This window comes from Lithobates pipiens, unplaced genomic scaffold (genome assembly GCF_037356315.1).
Source record: "Lithobates pipiens isolate NorthernLeopardFrog02 unplaced genomic scaffold, aLitPip1_a1.2 Scaffold_16, whole genome shotgun sequence".
Taxonomy (NCBI): domain Eukaryota; kingdom Metazoa; phylum Chordata; class Amphibia; order Anura; family Ranidae; genus Lithobates; species Lithobates pipiens.
In genome coordinates, this window is record NW_027507748.1 from 479,624,522 (window position 1) to 479,648,261 (window position 23,740).

Genomic DNA, 23,740 nt, shown 5'->3' on the forward strand with positions numbered 1-23,740 from the left:
AATAGAAAGGACATCAAAATGGGTATGGGGAGGGAGCTGGGCACAGACACGAGGGACGTATGCCAATGCTGTACAGCTCAGAAGAATTGCCTTTAAATGCCACTATGAGGATGATATGGGAAAAACATAAACCCTTTCTATTACATGCTTGGTAGATACCTGTACGATGTGTGTGGTGCTACAGAACAATATAATTATCACAGACAGTGTCAGCAACACTGTATACAGATATCACTTCTTTTGCATGTGTAATTCATTTGTCTACTTTTACATTTAGCTTGGTCTAAATACAAGAGCAGCCTCCAAATCTGGTTCATTACAACTTGGGACATTTATTTATTTTTATTTTTTTTCAAATATAATTTTATTATATAATTTCAGTAACAAAAACCAGTACAATAAAGCAGTACAATTAACAAGGTTGTGAGAATACATTTGTGTACATACATTAAACATATCACAATAGCACTCTGTATATTGCCATCATAACCTTAAACACTGTGTAGAAGCGAGAGTTCAAGAGAAAAGAAAACTATAGCAAATCCTACAAAATTATTCTAATAAATCATTATACAGCCGTCCTATCAATGATGACTGAAGGAGATCCCAGTAAAGCTGTGGAAGGCTGTGGAAGCAGGGGGATGCGCCCTCCTACTGCTTGTAAAAGCAATCCAGTGGCAAGGACTGTGACATATTTGTGCAATGTATAGAACTAATCCCCTTATAATACAGCGCTAAAAATAACAAATTTTAACTTAAGGTTTTATTTTTTGAGGGAAGTATATTTTATGTTAACTAGTTACCAACTGCCCGCCGCAGTTGTACTGCGGCAAGTTGGCTCCCCTTGCAGCCATTGTACATTGGGTGCATACATAGGGATTTGTGGGCATGCACGAGCAGGGGAGTCAACCAGCGGGTTATCTGCAATCTCTCCAGAAACGGGCAGAACAGGGATCTGTCAGTGTAAACAAACAGATTCCCCTTCTGTCAGGGGAGCAGTGACAGATCATCTCTTCCTAGTGATTAGGAACAACAATCTCTCTCCTCCTCCAGTCAACCCGGCCCCTATACAGTTAGCAACACCTCCCAGGGAACACACTTAATCCCTTGATCGGTCTAGTGTTAACCCCTTCCCTGCCAGTGATATTTATACAGTAATCAGTGGCTATTTTTAGCTCTGATCACTGTATAAATGTCAATGGTCCCAAAAAAGTGTCAAAGGTGGTCTGATCTGTCCGCCGCAATGTCGCAGTCCCACTAAAAATCGCAGATCACCAACATTACTAGTAAAAAGAAGAAAAAAATGCCATAAATCTATCCCATAGATTGTAGACACTAACTTTTGCGCAAACCAATCAATATACGCTTATTGCAATTTTTTTACCTAAAATATGTAGAAAAATACATATTGACTTAAACTGAGGAAGAAATGTGATTTTTACTTTTTTGGGGATATTTATTATAGAAAAAAACTAAAAAATATTAGTTTTTTTAATAAATTGTGTCTCTTTTGTTGTTTATAGCACAAAAAATATAAAACGCAGAGGTGATCAAATACCACCAAAAGAAAGCTTTATTTGTGGGGAAAAGAGACATGCATTTTGTTTGAGTACAATGTTGCATGACTACGCAATTGTCAGTTAAAGCGATGCAGTGCCGTATTGTAAAAATTGGCCTGGTCATTAAGGGGGCAAATCCCTCCGGTCCTTAAGTAGTTAAAGCGGGTTGTATACCCAACCAAAAAAAAACCTTTAAGGCAAAGGCATAATGAGCTTGAGCGAAGCCCCTGTACCATCTCCCGGTCACCGCTGAGGGAGCTGACAAGTTCCCTCTGCATTTTTTTCTGGGGTTTGTGGCTCCGGTGCTGTGAGTGGCCAGAGCTGTGATGAAATCACTCCTGCGCATGCGCAGGAGTCCTTCGTTCCAGCAAGGAGCTCTGATTTTCTAGCAGCATCCACTGGATCTTCAGAGCGCATGCACCACTTTCCTCAGCGGCTGCATGCAAGGTGATAATCTACTAAACCATAAAGGTTTAGGAGATATTAATTTTACCTACAGGTAAGCCTTATTATTGTATACAACTGCTTTAACGTGTTACATCCCCACTCTACACTAACCATGAAAAAGCAATTTAGGTAGTGAGCTGTACCAGGATGGTTGTATCACAACTGATTAAAAAGAATTCTCCATACAATCTACCAGGTTGTTAAAGGAAGATATGGACTTTCTTTCAATAATGGACACTTTGATTCTTTCCTCATCATGAAAATATGTTATTTGTTTTGAGTTTATTTTTGCACTTAAGTAACAATGTTTATGTAGTTAAAGTGGGAGTAAACTCCAATGCATGAATTTTACCTATAGCTATAGCCTATAATAAGGCTTACCTATAGATACTGTAAAGTCCGTAAACAGCTGCATGTGTGGGAGTGACATCATCGTGCCTCCAGACACTCACACAGCCGGAGTCCGTGAACCTGGAAGGAAGACCACTTGAAGATGAAAGTGCCTTCAACGATGATAGAGTCCTGCTGGAAGGCTTCATTTTCAGGTAAGTTTGCATACTAGCACATTATGACATTGCCTTTAAGTGTAAAAAACAAAAAAAAAAAAAAAAAAACACCCAGTGGTTTACAATCACTTTAAAATACAGTATGTTCTTTTCAGCGCTGAATTACATAAGTAATAACCTTTTACTGTAGTATATAACTTTTAATGAGATTTTTAAAAACAGCTGCCTATTCATTTACTATATTGGTGAATAACGGTTAGTGTAGAATGGGGATGTAACACATTACGAAAAATAAAGAAAGATAAAACCTGAAACACTAAATCCCAACCCTAAAATACTAAACTACAACCTACTTTTTTTTCCAAATAACAATTTATTTAGTTTTCGTGGTCGCATAACAAAAGTAGTAGTGCAGGCGTACAGCAATGGTAACATGGCTTCCAAAACACAGGAGGCCCATTGTAAGTGGACAGTGCAGAAGAGTACAGTACCGGGAAATACAGCGGGATCAGACCAGCCGACCCAGGGTGCACAGCAGGACGGAAGACACCAAAAGTCAGTTATCCGTGCTGGAAACCGAAAGGCCACCCGGGGCCTACAACCTACTTTTAATGCTAACTGAAAGTGAAAGAGGCAAAAAAGGTAAGGTTAGCAGCTAAACAGCAACTGAATTTGTTGTTGCTGTCACACAAAAAAAGCCTGTCCTAAAAATGACTGCTGGGTCTGTGAACACATAGGAGGGTACACACTAAGTAGCCCATCACACTGAGATTAATGGTAATCTGCAACAATACAGAACTGGGTATAGCAGTATTTTATTGAAATTTCAAATGCTCAGTGATCTATTTTTCTGTTTCAGTCTCCCCAACACACAATGATATGACTGAACGCAACACAAAATATCACTGAACGCAAGGATAGCACTATTCTGCAACAGCGTATAGTAGTATAGCAGTAACTATCTCTCCCTGCAAACACCCTGTGATCTCTATCTATCCTCTGTCTCCTACAACACACACTGACAAAACATTGCTGGGAACCCTGGCTTCTATAAACAGGGGACTGAAATAGAAGAAGACCACTATTACTTTGCACTTCTAAACCACTTGGCCAAAGTTCAGAGAGTTTGAACTTATGTTTGACTTGAACTTAATTCCTAGCACCGTTGTGTTCTATTTGTTACCACAGCTTTGTGTGGTTCGTGGCAATAATTAATTGCATGCTTGAGTCCTGCAAAATATTAAAGTGAATTGTTAGCCCCATGCTACAAAATACATGATGTTAATTAAATATAAAGTAGACTCTAAACTACATACAGTGCCTTGCATGACTTATCCAAAGCAGAGCTGTGATAGCTGCAAAAGGTGGCTCTGCAAAGTATTGACTTTAGGGGGTGAATAGTTATGCACATTGACTTTTTCTGTTATTTTGTCCTATTTGTCATTTTCTTCACAATACAAAAAAAAGTTGAGGGCATGTTCTGTAAAGTAAATAATGCAAATCCTCAAACAATCCATGTTAATTCCAGGTTGTGAGGCAACAAAACACTAAAAATGCCAAGGGGGGGGGGGGGGGGTGAATACTTGCAAGGTACTGCATTAGAGTATAGACCAGTGGTAGTTAACTTTTTTTAATGTAGGGGATTAATTTTGGTCCCTGAAATCAGCAAATCACCAAACATAACTTTCAGTGAGGGGTTTGCTACAGAAAGTTGTCAAAGACTGCAGGCATGCAACACACTCCACCATATCACACACAGTCCTGTTCCCTCCCCTCCCCTAATGCATGATCATTTTTGCACAAGATCACTTTAAGCACAATTTATTTTTTTGTTTTTCTATGTAGATGCACTGTATATAGAGTTGTGTATGGGTACACAGGTGTCACTGGAATTATCGCATAGGGTTGCAATTTTTAATCGCCAATATATGCATAATAATTAATCGCATGGGATTGTAATATTTAAAATATTATTTAGTTGGAGGTAATAGTGTTAGTATTGAGTATGATGGCCACATGATTACACTTGGATAGTGCAGCATTTTATTAATTTATTTACTGGGTTGGCACAAGCATATGGGATGTGATCAATGCTAGCAGCTGTCTTCTAATTATCTTTTGGATCTTCACATGGTAGCTCGCAAGATCTTGCTTGTTTTTTAGTATATCAAATAGCAGCCAACACAACACTAAGACAAGTGTAACTCAAGGGATATGTGAAAGATAACATTTTGTGCAGCACTCAAAAATTCATGATGATACAAATTCATATATATCCACTTAAGCCCCAGACCAATTTGCAGCCAAAGCACCAAGCCCCTTTTTGCGATTCGGCACTGCATCGCTGTAACTGACAATTGCGCGGTCATGCGACGTGGCTCATAAACAACATTGGTGTCCTTTTTTCCCACAAATAGGGCTTTCTTTTGGTGATACTTGATCACCTCTGCGGTTTTTATTTTTTGCGCTATAAACAAAAATAGAGCGACAATTTTGAAAAAAATTCAATATTTTTTCATTTTTGTATATTAAATATCCCCCAAAAATATATAAAAAAACATTTTTTTTCCTCAGTTTAGGCTGATATGTATTCTTCTACATATTTTTGGTAAAAAAAAAATCGCAATTAGAGATTATCTCCTTGTTCTTCAGCTCTGTGTCCCTATCGAGGGACACCAGCGGCAATCGGGTCTGCTGGTCCTGTGGCCACGGTCACGGAGCACAGGACCGGGTTGGGAAAAAAAAACAGCCAAATGGCCTCTTACTTTAAAAGTGCCATAACCTCGGCACTAGAGGGAACGAACGTATCAGACCGGGTGAATTGGAACCTAGCTTCTGCTGCTTGAATTGGCATGCGTTCCACCCCTTGGATCTCGGGAACCAATCGCTCGGACCAAAAGCAGCGTGACCGGAATGTGCCTCGATATACGTTTCGTCATAATGACGTCGTCATGAAGCTTCCCTGTCACTTGAAAAAGTTTTTATTTGGTCGGAAAGCATGTGAATGGCTTGAATTAAACTAACTGCATTATCGTCATCTTGTGGACAGGTAAGATAGTGCACCCAATATATGGTGCTATATACCAGCCTTTTCACAATACACCCAGTTTGACCACTAGTATTGCAAATATACAAATACATCTAAAAAAACAATAATAAAACATACAAATGACAGAATATTCCTCTCTACTATATTAAAGAATAAATAATGTATTTCTCTTACAGTTATTTAAACAATTTAACATATACCAACACATTTCTATGCTACATAAACTCCCTCAATAACAACAATTGTAATGCTAGAAAAACCTTCAATCATATTTTAAAAAACAATTTAGGTCCTACTCCAGTTTCACTATTTTCTTTGGACAATTTGTTTATTTTTTTTATACGTTCACTTTTTTTGAGCTGAATACTTATATGTATTTAATGTATATTGCAGTATGTATTGAATAATAAGATACTTGCAGTATTAAGCACTAGAGCACTTTATTGTTACTATTTTATTGTAGCGCCCCCTTTGCCATTTCACAACCCACAACTCACAAAGTCAAGTTCCTTTGCACTTTTGAGGGGAGCAGCTTATATATTTACTCACATATTTGTAGTCCAAGTGCGGGGTATTCCAAATGATTTTGTTTTTTTATACATATAGTTAACAAGGCATATGGTGTAAACACCAAAGTATGGGACCTCCACGTCTGGGCTCCAGATCAAGATTGAAGACAGTCCAATTGGTCAAGAAATGTCACAGAGAAGCAGTCCTCAAAAGCAGCCAACTTGTTAGACCAAATCCTCTCAAATGTTTGAAATACCAAGACCAAAAAATAAAATACTCCACATAGTGTGAATCCATATAAACATAGAAATTTATAAAAAAAAAAAAATGGAAACACTCACATTTAGAAAGTGGATGAAGTGCCAAAGTTCGCTACTTAAAAACCCCCATAGGCAACGCTTGAAATTTTTTACTGGTTACATGTTTTGAGTTACAGAGGGGGTCTAAGAAAAAAATGATTGCTCTCGCTCCAACGTTTTCGTTGATACCTCACATGTATGGTTTGCAAACCATTTTCATATGTGGGCAGGACTTACGTATGTGCTCGCTTCTGCGTGCGAGCACATGGGGACAAGGGCATTTTGAACATTTTTATTGTTAATTATACTTTCTTTTTCTTAGTCTGACACTTTAAAAAAAAAAGATCACTTTTATTTCTATTACAGGGAATATAAACATCCCTTGTAATAGGAATATGACATGACAGATCCTCTTTACAGTGAGATATAGGGTCAATAAGACCCCACATCTCACCACTAGGCTGGGAAGCCTGAAATAAAAAAATAAAAATAAACCGATCACCTGCTTCCCAGCCGAGGCAGCGCAGTTTTTTTTAATGCAGAGGCCGGGCGTGACATCATAACATCGCGCCCGGCCTCCGAAATCATAGAGACTCCGGCGAACATCTGGTCCACTGGAAATCTCTATAATCAACATCCACTATGATCATAGTGGTGAGTCGGTAGAAGCACGGGAGGGGGGCGTGTCCCCTCTCACCTCGCATAAGAACGATCAAGTGGTGGAACAGCTGCTATGATTGCTCTTATGGTGTAGGGAATCGCCAGCTTAAAACGGCAATATCTGAATGATGTCTGTAGCTACAGGCGTCATTCAGACATCCCCGCTCAAAGTCCATCACGTCATATGTATTCTTCTACACAATCACGTATTCCTCCTGTGCTGGAAGCCTTTGCATCAATAACATATAGGCACAACACCAAAAGCATACAGTGCTGAGATCAAACCTAATCTGTGCTGTTCATCATTTTATTAAAACCCCCCAAAACATTTTTTTCAGAAAAAAATCTCATTAACCACTTGCCAACCAGTTCATGCTGATATACTGTGGCAGGTTGGCTCTTCTGCGCGAACCAACGTACCTGTACGTCGATGTCCACAGGAGACTAGTGATCGCTGTGTACAGAGGCAGAACCAGGAACTGTAAATAAGGTGATTCCCCGTTCTGCTTAATTACATGTCAAAGATCTTCTGTTCCAAGTGATCAGGAACAGTAAACTCTGTCAAGTCCCAGTGAGTCCATCCCCTTACAGTTAGAAAACACCCAGGGAACACACTTAATCCACTTAACGTAATAATGTCACTGGTCCCCAAAAAGTGTAATTTGGGGTCAGATTTGTCCACCGCAATGTTGCAGTCCTGCTAAAAATCGTAGATTGCCGCCATTACCAGTAAAAACAATAAAAAATAAATAAAAGTCCCTAAATCTACCCTGTAGTTTGTAGACGCGATAACTTTTGCTCAAACCAATCAATATATACCTATTGTGTTTTTTTTTTACCAAACATATGTGGAAGAATATATATTGGCTTAAACTGATGAACACATTTTTTTTTTTTTTGGATATGTATTATAGCAGAAAGTAAAAATGTTTTTTTTTTTTTAAATTGTTGCTCTTTTTTTGTTTCTAGCGCAAAAAATAAAAACTTCAGAGGTGATAAAGTACCACCAAATAAAAGCTCTAAAAAAGGAAGTAAATTTTGTTTGGGTACAACATCGCACGACTGGGCAATTGTCAGTTAAGTGACGCAGTGCCATATTGCAAAAAATGGCCTGGTCATTAAGGGGGAAATCCGTCAGGTCTTTAAGTGGTTAATGATGGACATCACTACAGAGAAAAAACAATCTCAGTGGTAAACATGTTTAGTTTAAAACCTAATCTAAACAAACTTTTTTGAAAATGTTGTTGATTTTAGTGTAGGCACTTGTTTGACCAATACAAGGTAACTACTTAAGGACTGTCCCTATTTTTCAGACTTCGTGTTTACAAGTTACATTTTTTTATTTTTGCTAGAAAATTACTTAGAACCTCCAATCATTACATATATTTTTTTCTCAGACACCCTAAAGATCAAAACGGCGGTTGTTGCAATACTTTGTGTCACACCATATTAGCGCAGTGTGTAGTTTGAACATCGTTTTCATATGCGTGCAAGACGTATGCACTCGCTTCTGCACGCAAGCTATTTATTTTACTTTTTTTGTTTTACACTGTCCTTTAAAAAAAAAAACATTTTTATTCCTATTACAGGGAATATAAACATCCATTGTAATAGAAAAAAGCATGACAGGATCTCTTAAATGTGACATCTGGGGTCAAAAGACCTCAGATCTCACATTAACACTAAAATGCAATAAAATAAAGAAAGAAATAAATGCTTTTTTTTTTTTTTTTCTTTTTTTACAAAACTGTTCTTTTCCCTTTTTGTTCCCCTCATAAATGCAAACCCTTTCTCTCCCTTTAAGAGAGCCACTGTGCAGAGAATGTTTACACATACACATTATTGTACAGTCAAATCGATTTTTTAGATTCACTCTCATGTGGGCTTTTGGCGAAGAGATTGGCGAAGAGATTCAATTAAAAGTGAATTATTTTTTAGCTGAATCCAACGGGATTTAATTTCACAATCAAAGATCCTTAACCTTGTGTTAAAGCTTTGTGAATTTGACCCATGTCTACTCAACATATATAGTAAACATGTGAAATTATATATTCCTTGCAAATTTTTTTTTTTTGTTTCTAACCTAAATCTGAACGAGCTTGAAGTTTGTAAACTTACTTAACTTATTTATGAAGAACCTTTACATGTTTATGTCTTCGAATCCTGTGACACATATTCACTGTGCCCTGTGGGCAGGCACGGTTGCATCACACATTTCACAGAGCCTGTCTTCTGAACTACAGAGGTGCTGAGAGGAGGCATTTTTGGAGGCTGAATCAGTACAGAAATGACAGGGGATCCAGAAAGTTGGAAAAAGATGGCCAACAGAGAGGCTGCTCTCAGAACATGAAAGATGATTTTTAAAGTAAGCTTATATTGGATTGTAAAATATAACTATTGCTTATATTGCTATTACAATGGTGACTTTATAAAATGAAAGTATATGCTGTGATCATAGAACTCCTTTAAACAATTTGATCTGTTGATGTGTGAGTGGTTCCAATTACGTGCAATGGGTAATACAAGAAGTTTACAGTGTGAGGTGTACACGAACAATGCAAAGTTCACTGAACTTGCACAGCGTCTTTTTTCAATTATCAAAAGGACTAAATGATCTGTCACAACCAAGAACAGATATTTGAAGCCGTAAACTTTTTTTTTAAATAGTTGTGTCCATTAAATTAATGCAGCACAGCTTTCCTTGAGTTATATTTCATATTAAATTATGTGTGTACCGAAAAAACTCCCATTAAAAAAAGTAATTATAGTATAGTTAAGGAGATTAATTCAGTTAGGAGGAGTAATGTGGTTAATGAAAATTATTGTGTTGTTACAGCTACTGTTGTAAGTCAAAGTCATTGTTAGCCATCAATGGTAAAGAAACTCATTATTCTCATTCTCTCATTTGCAAGTAATATTGGTGATTATCTGTACATTTTTCAAAGGATTTTTAATATTCTAGTTTTTCACAGATTTGACTTACAAAGTCCTACAGAATACTTTGTGCATAGCAAGTACATTACCAGCATCACCGTAAGTAAGTAAGCATTAAACAATTATATTTGTGATTTTATGCTTTCTGGGCCCTGATACCCTCCATAATTTTAGAAATGCAATATTTTTACTAGAAGTTCTATTCAGGAGAGATCTTCCCACTGTGGTCTGCCAGGAGCGCCACAGTCTGTATTCAAAATCTTTTCATTTACTTCACCCTAATGCATGCATTCTAATTCCAATGTTTTCAGTAGTAGTTGTAGATAAATATAACAGGAATGGTTGATAGTCACAGTACCATATCCCCAAATATACATTATCACAGGCATGTGATCCAAGCCATGTGGCTACCAGAAATTTAAACATACACCAATACCAAATAGTATTTAAAAAATGTTCAAGCTTGAATTTTTGTTTACTTTAGGACACTATCAAAATTTCAGAAGATTGCGTGCCATTTCAAAATTTTTTTTGTCATACTTTATATACAAATATCTCTAACAGCAAAAACATCCAAATATCATAAGACCTCAAATGTGACTTATATGGAAGTTACTTATTGATATCAGATATTTGATTATCGCTCAAGTTTCCAAAAAAAGACCTCAGATCTCACATTTACACTAAAATACAATAAATAAATAAATGTAATTTTTTTTACAAAACATATTTTCTCCCTTTATGACGATTGGGCGTAAGGAAGGACTTTTATTTGAAAGTGGAGCGCCCGCTGTTGAAGAGGATTACGGGGTTATGGCAGCTATCTGCTGCCATTACAAATGGTATTCCACTTCAAACAGCTGACGTACAATGACGATAGGTGGTCCACAAGTAGGACATTAGTTATTTAAGGGGAAGATAAATGCATCCAGTGCTGCTCTCACTTTTTGGTTTCTGTTCTTGTCTATCTATCTCACTTTTCTAGCCTAAGCACTGCATGCCAAATTCAGTAGCTGCTTGTTATCGGCCCCTCCAAGGTGTCCCCCAGACTCAGAACTGTGCAATACAATTATTTGCAGTGAAACAAAATCTGCGGCATGATGGTAATATTAATTTTAAATGTCACTCCAAAGCACCTTAATCAGCACCTCACAGATGTGAACCATCTCTTTTAAAAAAAAAGGAAAATTTGTTTATAATTAAACAAAAATAAGTGTACGTGTCCCCTTTAAATGTAAAAAAAAAAAAAAAAAACATAAACATGAATAATAACAAATAACCATAAATACATATGTGCCAAAAAGTCTGCAGTTTATCACTAATCACTGTGTTGGTGTCACTGGTTCCCCAAAAAGTGTCAAAAATGTCAGTTAGTGTCCGATTTATACACAATATCCCAGTCCCCCTATAAGTCACTGATCCCTGCCATTACTAGTAAAAAAAGAAATAAATAAATAAAAATTCCATAAATATATCAAATCATTTTTAGATGAAATAACATTTCTGCAAACCAATTAATATACACTTATTGGGATTTTTTGTACCAAAAATATGTAGCAGAATACATTTTGGCCTAATTTGATGAAGAAATTCGATTTTTTTTAAAATTGTATTGGATGTGTTTTATAGCAGAAAGTAAAAAATATATATTTTTTCAAATTGTCAAACGTTTTTGTTTATAGCGCAAATAATAAAACCACAGGTATGATAAAATACAACCAAAAGAAAGCTCTATTTGTGGGAAAAAAGGGCATGCATAATATTTGGGTACAGTGTCACGCGACCGTGCAATTGTCAGTTAACGTAACGTATTGCCATATTACAAAAAATTACCTGGTGAAGAAGGGGTGTAAGCCTTCCAGAACTGAAGTGGTTAAAATACATTTCTTAATAGCCACAAAGGATATAAATCCACTCTGTGTACACAAGATGGAAAGTTGCAAATCCAATTATTGCCATATAAAAGTAACACTGAATTCATCACTCTACTATACATAGCCTGTACACACTACAGAGCTGTGGGAGGGATCTAGCAGGCCCACTTACTATAGGCTACATGTAGAAAACTATGGGGGACATATATGCGACCAGTCACCCCACACAAGGAGATACAGAAGCAGTGACTGTTCTTTATTACAGGAAGCTCCCACACAAAGGCAAAGATTCATTCTTGGATACTGCAAATATCTGGATGAAGTCTACAAATCACAAAGATTCAAGTACAAATACCTATGCCTTTTCTAGTTAGACAATGTTTTCTTAATCAAGAGTTCAACTTTTTTGGTTAGGTGCCTCTGAGATGCTTTGATTCCCACTTGAATTACTTTGATTTGTCTTTCAGTTGCCTAAATAGCATCTATGAGCTGCTTCTGAATTGCTTTTAGTGGATTTGAATTGCTTTTGCTGTCACGTTGACTCTTACAGGAAAGAAAAACAGCTCAGACAACAAAATGCCATTTATAAGTCTTTACCCTGTCTTGTTTGTTTAGCAATACTTAAAACTCTGTAGCAGACAATGCTTGTAATCATTATCTCCATCTGCATACCCTAAATATTGATTATTAACAATGGACTTTTTAGTTTGTTTTTGGCTTTTAGGGTAAACAAATAATTGTTTCCAGATATCAGACACCATACTTCTACATACATTTCTTTAACCTTCTTTCACCATACCTTTACTTTCTGCAAGAGATTTTTAATATCATTCTAAAGACTTCTTGATTGCACAAACATAGAACAATTATCCACTTATGGATCCGTTCCCAAAGCTCATTTTAAGCATAAAGTTCTTAGCAACTATTTTCAAGCATTGCTGGGTTCCCTTTATGTGTGGCATATTTTGTGCTTACTTACCAGGACAATGCCTTAGAGAAATGAAGAGAATCAATTTTAGAAGCATGCAGTATTACATTTAAAATATGTATCCCCTTGAAAGACATTTAGGAATTATGCAGACTTTATGTTAGAAATCACATAGCTCTCCAGAGTGTTATTGACTTACAGTAGACTATACCTCAGTAAATTAGTATAGATAGTTGAAGGGTGTTTGTGCTGAGCACTGCTAAACAAGTATAGCTAATTGAAGCTGTTTGGTGTTCCTAAGCTCTGTGACCTTGTTTGGAATATTCCAATGGTCCCTCTCATTAGGCAGTGTAATTTCCTATTGATATTCTTATAAAGACAGCTTTATTGCCTGTGCATTAACAGGACTAAGGTTGAAACTGAACTTTACTTTATTAGCTAGCTAAATCCCATTGCTGTATTGTGTCGTGTTACATATGTCCAAAGGTACAGTTTATTAGAAATCCATAATAAATGCAATCCCTTTATTTTAATTCTCATATTGACATCCTCAGATACCATATTAAGCCTTAATCAATAGGGGAGTTCTTTTTTTAAGGTTAACCTGTGCCCAGGTCATGAATATAAAAGTATTTACAAATTCTGAACAGGCACTTTGTGACAGCAATTGTGACAGCAATTTAAAACAGGTCCTCATTCATCTCTGTATCTATAGGCATTGTAGAGAAATTAATTTTCCAAGTTCAAAGTTCAGAGTCTTTGTTGTGATCTTTGAGGATTTTTGAGAATCAATAACATCGAACTAGGAGCTGCTAGAAAGTAGCATGAGCATTTGTTTTCAAGTTATTTTACTGCTTGTTAAGAATATGTAAATATGTTATGTCTATAGTTTGGACAAAGTTGCAATTTAATTTAAAAAAATCAAAACAATGAAATTAAATTTATTTAAGTCAGACCAGTGCAGTTTAGTGTCTGATTGGTAACTATAGATAACAGCATTTAAAAAGTAACTATAGATTTAAAATAAAATAGCAAGCAGCATGATTTTTCATTTGATTAGCAACATACTATGGGTGTTATTTACGATAGGCAAATCCAGTTTGCACTACAAGTGCACTGAAAGTCGGAGGGGTAGATCTGAAATGAGGGGAAGCTCTGCTGATTTTACCATCCAATCATGTGTAAGCTAAAATGCTGTTTTTTTTTTTCCTTGCATATTGTCCTCGGATCTACAGTGACTACACTTCTAAGTGCACTTGTAGTGCACTTGTAGTGCAAAGTGGATTTGCCTTTCGTAAATAACCCCCTATGTCTCTTCTTCAATAAAAGTCTCTTACCTTCCTGCTTGCAAACATTTCACAGATCATTGTACATTTTTGGGATGCCTTTGTGATGGGATGAATTAACGTGATTGTAAAGGCTTGTTTTTTATTTTTTTAAATAACAAACATGCACAGAGTGGCCCTGATCGTCCATTTCTGGGGTCGCCCGGCTGCTCTCGCGGTTTCTCCTCGCACCCAATAACCCCCTAGGAGACGCGCTCTCCCGAGGGGTTACCTTGCGGGCACGCTACCGAGTCCAGCAGTTGCATCCATAGACATGAATGCCAGACTCGGTCCCCGCCTGTGTCATTAGATTTGATTGAGAGCAGCGAGGAGCTAAGGGCTGCACTGCTATAAATCTATCTAATCAAGAGCCGGGACCTAGTGGAGAGAGGTACAGCTCTTCCTCGCAGAGGGAAATAAGGGGCTTAGGTAAGTAAAACGGGGGGGGGGGGGCTGGGGGGGCGATCACTGCTAGGTGTTTTTTCACCTTAATAGGTAGGATGCATTAAGGTGAAAAAACATTAGGGTTTACAACTAACCCCCTTTAACTCCCATTCCAATGTGTAAGGATGGGAGTTATATTATCCAGAGCTGGTCAAACTATAGGGTGAAGATGCTGAACAAATTGCTCCAGTTATATATTTTCAGCAATGCCCTGCTGCTTCTGCCTCCTATAAAGCCAGCATTGAAATCCACTGTGTTATCTGTGTTGGAGGCAAGGGGAGAGGTGACTTCACCCCCTTTGTCAAGTAACAATGCTTCAGCCTAGTAATTAACTGCTAGATCCATGCACTGTTATTGGGAGGAGGATACATGATGACCATGGTGTATCTATCTATTGACCGTGCATGTATGTGTGTATATTGTATAGTGTTTAAAATGCATACAGTGTGCAGTATATTCTATTGTTATATAATTCAAATAATCAGTTGCCTTGAAAAGAGACATACTAGTATGAGTGCAGAATATTTATATTATACATTGGATCTCACTTTGCACATTTTTGTATCAAGAAGGTAACAGTAGACTTAATTTACTGAAAATTCTGCTCCATAAAATGCATTAAGTATGAATAAATAAATGAAGAGAATGCCGTTTGCATACAGAATTTCATTATCCCATGTGTTTAAAAAAATAAAATACCAGATGTTCTGAGAATAAATAATAAGACAAATCTAGAATTCCTCCCTCCTAGTGGCACAAAGGGTCCACTTTGAGCAAAATCTTTACCATCTAGCTGGGTAAACACGAATGAGTTCACAATAACATGCAGCAAGAGACTTAGGAGATCGGCTAGCCATGCATGAAATTGATTTTTTAATAACAAGTATCTGTTGCCTTCTATAAAGCACATACCTAATTCTAAAAATGGGTAACAATAAAAGCAAATCATTAACTGTTCCAAGGAAATGAAGCATAGCAAAATATGAAAGAAATCTTCTGCAAGATTGACCCTAAAGTTTATCCAGTGTCTGAGTAATTAAAGTATGGGATTTGTTAATTAGATTGCAAATTTTTTGTAAAAATTACGATTTGACATTCATTTGATGGGATAGCAGGTATCTACCCATGAAAACAAAGTAAAACTATTAGGAAAGTTTGAAACCATATACTTAGGTTTATATATATATATATATATATATATATATATATATATATATATATATAGATTGAGTATAACACCTCTGTCTCCTAACAGTAATGCCCACCTGTAGCCAATCGGGAGTACTAATCATTTTAATGGCAGGTCTCCTGCAAGAACACAAAAGAGAAGAGTGCAAAGCCACCCTAGTGTAACTCAGCTTTAATATGGTAAAGTTAAAACCACTACAATGGTCAAACTCATATTGTGTGGAGATAGATTCAGCCATAAGGATTCCACTGTGGCCACACTCCTAAAACCACCTCAAGATCTTGATAGGGGAGGGGGAGGGGGAGCTGTGGATGTTCAAGCTGGCTGCACATCCAAGGCTATCCACCACTATGCTCGATGTTCAGATCCAAATGCACATGCATCCGGTCCAACCAGCGCTTCTCTCTGAGGGCACACAAACCCACACAAGCAGGATACAGTGGGGAAGAAAGTGTGGATGTCACACAGTTGCCATGACAACACATTTCAGAGTCGTGGCCTCCTTCTTCCTGTCTTGATGTGTTCTTACCACCCAAAGGATCCATAGAGAGCAGCAACACTCTTTGACTTGTCTAATTATCACCAATAGCCAGCTGGAGGGCTATACTAAAGTGTTAATCAGCACACCTGATAGTTTTTTCTTTTGTGTGTATTTTTTTGTTTTCTGTAAGGCCTGGACACTGGGTTGGAGATTTCTTTCTCCCAAAGCACTTCAAAATCTCCAAACTACAGAGCCCAATCCAAGAATACTATTATCCAAAGAAAGTAGTAAAAACTGTTTTCTCTGCTCGTAATTGATACTCCTGATGGCTGGATCATTCACAGTAAAAAATACATCTGCTTTCCTTTAACAAAAATCTGTTTAATTTTTCAAATGTAGTCAGGCAATTTTTGATTGTCAAAATGCTAAAAAAAATCTATTTTTTTTTAATATGCACATATATACACAATCATTTTGTATTTAAAACAGCACATTATGTACAAGTAACTGAAAACAGAGCATTTTTCAAAATGTCATGTCTACAATGCTTCACTGAATGCTAACGTGTTTACATCTCATCTTACTAAGCCCTGTAAAGTTTAAATTTTTCTTTTATAATATTTTCTTGCTTGAGGCCAAAGTAATGTAAATCCATTCTGCACATTCTAATGATGTACAGCTCTTATGAGAGCCTTACAAATCACCACATACCTTGCAGTCCCTGAAATAAAATTGACAGAGATAGATGTGTTGTAATGAACTCCTTGTATTTTATAATCTTATCTTACCTTCTTTGCACACCAAATGTATATCAAATATCCTAGCTTGTTTTTATGACATCTAAACATAAGCTTTTTTAATGATCGCATGCAAAAGCATACCTCAGTGTACTGTGTCCTATAAATCTATCTCAAAGCAATAAAGTTGGGGAGTTCAGAATATTACCTTGGCATTTGTGTGATTTCTACCATATATTTTAGAGCCAGAAAAGATTTTAAAAGTTAATGCAACTGAACACTGGCTTTGCAGTGCATAACAATTATATTACTTTGTTGGATTACTGGTGTAAATAGGAGAATTACAAATGTCTATTTAAAAAACAGCCATATGGTCAAATCTGTGCAACTATTCCCAACCCCCTGTTAGTGGGTCACCAATAAGTATGGGGTGGGTGGGGTCAAAATTCTTGAAACCCATCTCTAACCCTTCAAAAGGAAAAACTTCCCCTACCCTATCCTCCTCCCTGAAATGCCCCTATTGCCCCCATGAAAAAATAAATAAACACATAGCTTAAACCCAGCCATATTTTGGCAGTTGACCAGTCCTTGATCTACTACTCCAGCAATGATAGTGCATGGTTCTTACTGCAGCACTGACTTAATGATTTAAGAGCTGGATTCTATGCTGTAATACTTTACGCCAAGACCAGCATGTTGACATTGGTTAAATTATGTTGGCTTTCATTTAACATGAAAGAGGAGAGCCATCTAGCAGTTAAGAGGACAATGCGAGATCGAAGGTGATTTTTGTAGCAAAAGCTGTTTTTTTCTGTATTTTGTTTTAACTTTTTTTCTTTCTGATGACTGGTTATTATTATTAAGGCTGGGAAAAGAGTGTTAGGCACTTTGTTTCTAGCAGTGACAGGTTGCCTAAAGCTCCCCATACGCTACACAATCTATTTGTACTTTTAGTTCTACTATCAGCTATTGGATTGCCTTGGTATGACTATAAAAACACATAGTTTTGGTAAATCTAAAAAGAGATTGTACAGAGATTGTATAGTGATTGTATAGTGATCTCATGGTCGTATCAAGGTTCACTGCACTTTGTTTTTAGCACTAATTAACCACTTTTCCACTGGGCACTTATTCCCACTTTCTAACGAGGCAAATTTTCACCTTTCAGCACTCTCACGCTTTGAATGACAATTACTCTGACAACACTGTGCTCAGCTTTCTTTTGGTGGTATATAATACCACTGGGTTTTTGATTTTTTTTGCGCTATAAGGCTAGGTTCACATTGCTGCGATGCGGGAACGCCGCGAATCCGCGGCGTTTTCCCGCATCGCATACCTCCCGCCGGCAGTTCACACTGCCCTATGCGGACGGCTGGGGGTGTCAATGTTATGTTAATGACACCCCCAGATCCGTCGGCATATCGCAGTGCGATCTGCCGACTCGCACAGGAATCGGATCGCATGGTGTGAACCCCCATGCGATCCGATTCCGTTGCGGACCCAAAAAAGGGTCCCGTGCGAGTTTGCTGCGGGACCGCTGCGAGTTCAGCCATACTATCTGTATGGCTGAACTCGCAGCGCTACGGAGATCGGATGTGATTTGCTGTGCGAATCACATCCGGATCTCCCCCCGCAGCAGTGTGAACCCAGCCATAAATAAAAAAAGACTGCCTGCATTTTTCTTCATTTCTGTTATAAAATTTTGAAAATTAGTAATTTTTCTTCATAAATTTTGGCCAAAAGTTATACTGCTACACATCTTTGGTAAAAATAATTCAAATCAGTGTATATTATTTGGTCTTTATGAAGGTTATAGATTCTACAAGCTATGGAGGCAATCATTGGAAATTGATCACAGTGGATCACACCTGATGTACTTCTGGCCTATCTAATTTCTTGAGCTAGGACAGTACAAGCCAGGATAGTACAAATAACCCCATAAATGACCCCTTTTTGGAAAGTAGACAGTCCAATGTATTATGTAAGAGGTATGGTGAGTTGTAATTTTTTCCCACAATTCTTGGCAAAAGTAAGATTCTTTTTTTTCACAAAATTGTCATATTAACAAGTTATTTCTCTCACATTGCATATGCTTACTTGCAACTACACCCCATAACACATTCTGCTACTCATCCTGAGAATGGCAATACCACATGTGTGAGACTTTTTCACAGCCTGCCCACATACAAAAGCCCAACATGCAGGGAGCACCATGTTCTAGGAGCATAAATTAGACATCTCATTTCTTGACTACTTGTTACACTTTTGAAGGCCCTGGAGCACCAGGACAATAGAAACACCCACAAAATGACCCCATTTTGGAAAGCAAACACCCCAACTTATTTTCTATGAGTCACAATGAGTCTTTTCAACATGCTATTTTCATCCACAAGTTTTTGGAAAATGTGGAAAGAAAATGAAAATGCATTTTTTACGCATCTTTTACACATTTTGATGGTACTGATGAGCACTCCTTGCGGCTTCACAGCTAGCTTTCGCTAGCTGCGCTGAACTTTGTGAAGGGTCTCAGAGCCTTCTCGGACCTGTGATGTGTCAGGGAAGGGGGGGAGAACTTCTGGTGGATCATATATGAAGATATGATCAGAAGTGGGAGCAGATACCCTTCACAACCTGCCCCCCCCTCATAAAAATGTACTCCTAATGTGGCAGAAGAGGGGGAAGAAGGAGGAAGAGTGGAACTTTCCCTTTTGGGAGAAATTCCGCTTTAACTGACTACAAGTAAAACAAATGAATTAATAACCCTTTTTAAGTTCACATGTCTATGTACAGTAATGTTTACTGAATGTACATTGCATCATATACACCACTGGCAGACAAGTTATTACCCATGGAAAATACAAATGTGACTTCTTAAATGCAGTCTTTATTTCAGCAGGAAGAGTGTTTTAAAGAATTACACATTACACAGTAGTATTTATAAACTTCAAAACAAAATGACAAAGTCTGCAGTATATTGGTTCAGATTACGTAAAGACAATAAAACAAGAATTTAATGAATTCACCATTTTATACTTCACTTAGGATAAATTCCATGAAGCAAGTATTTTGTAATACATACAATAATTCCTGCACATCTAGTCAGTTGCCATGGACTGTTTGATTAGAATCATATTGCAATTATCTTTAATGAGATACCTACAACGCTGTAGTAGCCAACGTGCACACTTCTTGGTTAAATTTTATCCCACTTGAGTGTATGCATGAGAAACCTTCAGACACCTGCGAGGTAGACTTTTGCCATAAACAAATATGCTCTGTAACTAAATTAGTAAAGCCAACTTTAAAATTTGTTTTATTTAAAACACGAGAAGATAGCCAGATAACGGCTAATTGCACCGCTATTCATTATGCTGAATGAGAAATAATTCACCTACTAAATTCCATTAATCATAACCACTTCAGGACTAAATGTTAGTTATTCCTTTTGGACCATATCAATCTTAACTCCCATGTTTGTATGTTTCTATGTAATCTCGTTGCCTCCAGTCTTTCTCTCTGTCTGAAGAGCAGGGAGGAAGGGATAAAATGTATGGATGAGTCCCTCTTCTCAGTCATAAACTTATGTAAATTGAATTCTACAATGGCATTAAAAACACACAACCAAAAATGGCATATAGTGAAAAGGGGGGTTAAGGTGCGCTATGGATACTGAAAATTTTTTTTACTAAAAAATGAATTACTAAACAATCAAAAGACCATATGAAAAGTGAAAACCAAATGTGAAAATGTATAAACAAAAGAAATAAGTGATAAGAGAAGGGGCTTCCACTACCTAACACATTCAACCTAAAGGGTTGAAAAGACGTATATAAATGCTAAGGGGTAGTTAGGCGCTCACCTGTTGTTAATTCTACCTAGTACCTGCAGGGGACTCACCTGCAATTAATTGAACCTAATCCCTAATGGGATTTATTTGAGATCACAAAGTGTGAATAAAGTGAAACCTAATTATCAAAAATACTTAGTGTCAATTTTACACACATAAATAAACGTATGACAGTAAAAATAAAATAAATATTCCACATGTGTATTTGTATGAAAATGGCTAACTAATAGCAATATGGGACGTGCATGAAGGTATTATAGAAATCATAATTCACATTATCACGACAATGCTATGTGTTAGTGTAGAAACTTCAATCCACTTGCTAAAGTGTTAGAAAGTGCATATGTGCATTTGTGCAAAATAAAAAAGTGCTGAGTGCTTATAAAGGTGCCACACTTTCAATATATGCTGTAAAAAAGTGCTATGTGCTTCTATAAGTGCCACAATATGTAAATACAGTAGTTTACAGTTTATAAAATCGCTAAGTGGAAGAATACAAATCTAAGTTGATACACAAATCCAGCAGCAGAAATTAATGTCAGAAAGTCCCTCTGGAACAAAAGTGACAGTGTGCTTCAATGCTTAGTGGGTTCCTGGATTGCAACCGGTGCGATTTCCGTGCTCAAAGACAATAATCCGCACTCACCAGCTCCCCCGCCCCTTAAGGGGCGCTAAAAAAAAGTCAACTCAAAAATGATGTCTCTCCCTCGCTTTCATTATTAGCTATGATACTTTAATACTATATACTATAATATTAGCATTAACTACTAGGTTTCTATATTTTTTTAAATATGTATAGGAAAGTTCAGTTTGAAAAATTATTTTTAACAAAATAATCTTTTTTTTTCTTAACATGAGTTGAGGGCATCCACTTTTGTCCAGGACGGATGCAAGAACCCTCTTACTGAATTGTAAAAGTAACTGCTCTACTGATTTGAGCAGTTCTATAATGCTTTAAAATTATCAACAGGATTCTTATTGCATTCAAAAGGGCTCACTATATATAACAAGCATGGGCAAAATAACCCAAAAAAAAACATTTTTCAGGATATAAAACATTGTGAATACAATGATCAATAGAAACATTTGCTTACCACTAAATGTGGCAATAAAAATAAAAGTCATCTCCTATTGAGTTCAGTGTTCAATAAGGGTTAGCAGATGCTCAAAGTTAACCTTAGCTGGTCATTAATAATACATAAAAAATGATCAAGTAGAGCAGTGGTCATCAACCCTGTCCTCAGGCCCACTAACAGGCCTGGTTTGCAAGATAACTGAAATACATGACAGGTGATATCATTTGCTGCTCAGTGATTGCAGTATTCTAATCTGCATCTCCCCAGAGTAATACATAAAACCTGGCCCGTTAGTGGGCCCTGGGGGCAGGGTTGATGACCACTGAAGTAGAGTACATGTGTTAGTCTTGAAACCAATCCATGTGTCCCCGTTGAGCCCCTAACATCCTATGCCCAGGCTCATAATAGAGCCTTGGCTGCTGCCCAAGTTTATATTACATAGTTACGTAGTAGGTGAGGTTGATAAAGACACAAGTCCATCAAGTCCAACCTATGTGTGTGATTATATGTCAGTATTACATTGTATATCCCTGTATGTTGTGGTCGTTCGGGTGCTTATCTAATAGTTTTTTGAACCCTGTTCCTGTGCCTCCAGATGCTAAAGAATATCCCAGTAATTTAACTATCAATTTCCAAAAGACCTGCCATTTGACATTTAAAGGATAGAGGCAGACTTAGTGCAAGGAAGGGTGGGGCTTAATCTTACTTGGACAGATGATGAGCCCCATTCACAGCAGGAATTAAATACTGTATGTCACAAGCACACTGACAGGCTTGTTTCAAAGTGCAAAGCTCTTTATTCTTGCCTGATAATTTAGAAAAATTATGTGGACCATGCAGGAAGTCTTCTTCAGTCATGTCATCACATGCCTGAGGAGGCATTTCCTGCATGATCCTGAAACATTGATTTTCTATGTGATCATAAAAGAATACAGAGAGTTGCACTTTCAAACAATCTTGTCAGTGCACTGCTGACATATTTCTATATGTCATATTCTGTTTCTATCTATGCTGTAGACCAAGACCAAATGGGAATTACCACAGCACCCTTTTAATCATATGACCATTTCTAGTATGGTATGCAAGTGGAATATACTATATGCTATACACAGCACAGGGCCAAAATAAATCCAGAAAATCCAATGTCCAACAATTGTTTGCAGTTACCATCATCTGCCTGCATTTCAGCACTGTTGTTTATGCCATGGCAGGTTCACTTTAAGACTACGTTGATACTATGGAAATTTCTATTGAATTCAGAGGTACATATCCTTGTTATTGTGAAAAACTCTTTAAAACCACATGTAGGTCATTCATAGCAGTCAATAGACTCAAGAACTGTATCATTTAATTTGATGCTCCTCAACCACAAAGATTAATTTTCTTTTCTGTCTCACTAATTGATGAGTTCACATACCATTGTACCTTTGATTTGTATGGAAAACAAAAGCAGATAAGTTATGAAATGGAGCAAAGACATTTTGGCATAGATGGTAAACAGGCAATGATTTTCAGCACATACAGCTTTCCTTCTAAAATGGAGAATATCTGAATAAGCTTGAACTTATATTGTTGTTATTTAAGGTTTTAAAATACTAGAAAGAGGTTAAATGAAACATAGATGTAAAATGTTTCCAAAAGCACATTCCCATAATTCCTACTTTTGGAAGGTTTAAAAAAGATCTAAAAAGAAAAGTGTAAAGGTGTAAAAAAAAAGCACAAAATATAAGGCAAGTACATTTTTTTTTACATGATGCCATATGTACAAAGCCAAGGTTTATTACTAAGACTTTATTAACATTTTGCTTATTCGTGTTACATACCAAATTAGATAAAGTATATTGTATACGTCTAGTTTTTCATAACTCCTTCTTA

The 23,740-nt window shown here is 37.0% G+C and overlaps 1 protein-coding gene across 1 annotated transcript in view; it reads right to left on the bottom strand.

The window, feature by feature from the left end:
* The window catches only part of HS6ST3 (heparan sulfate 6-O-sulfotransferase 3), a 771,575-nt gene that overhangs the window by 459,251 nt on the left and 288,584 nt on the right, over window positions 1-23,740 (bottom strand). The gene's annotated exons all lie outside the window — the stretch shown is intronic.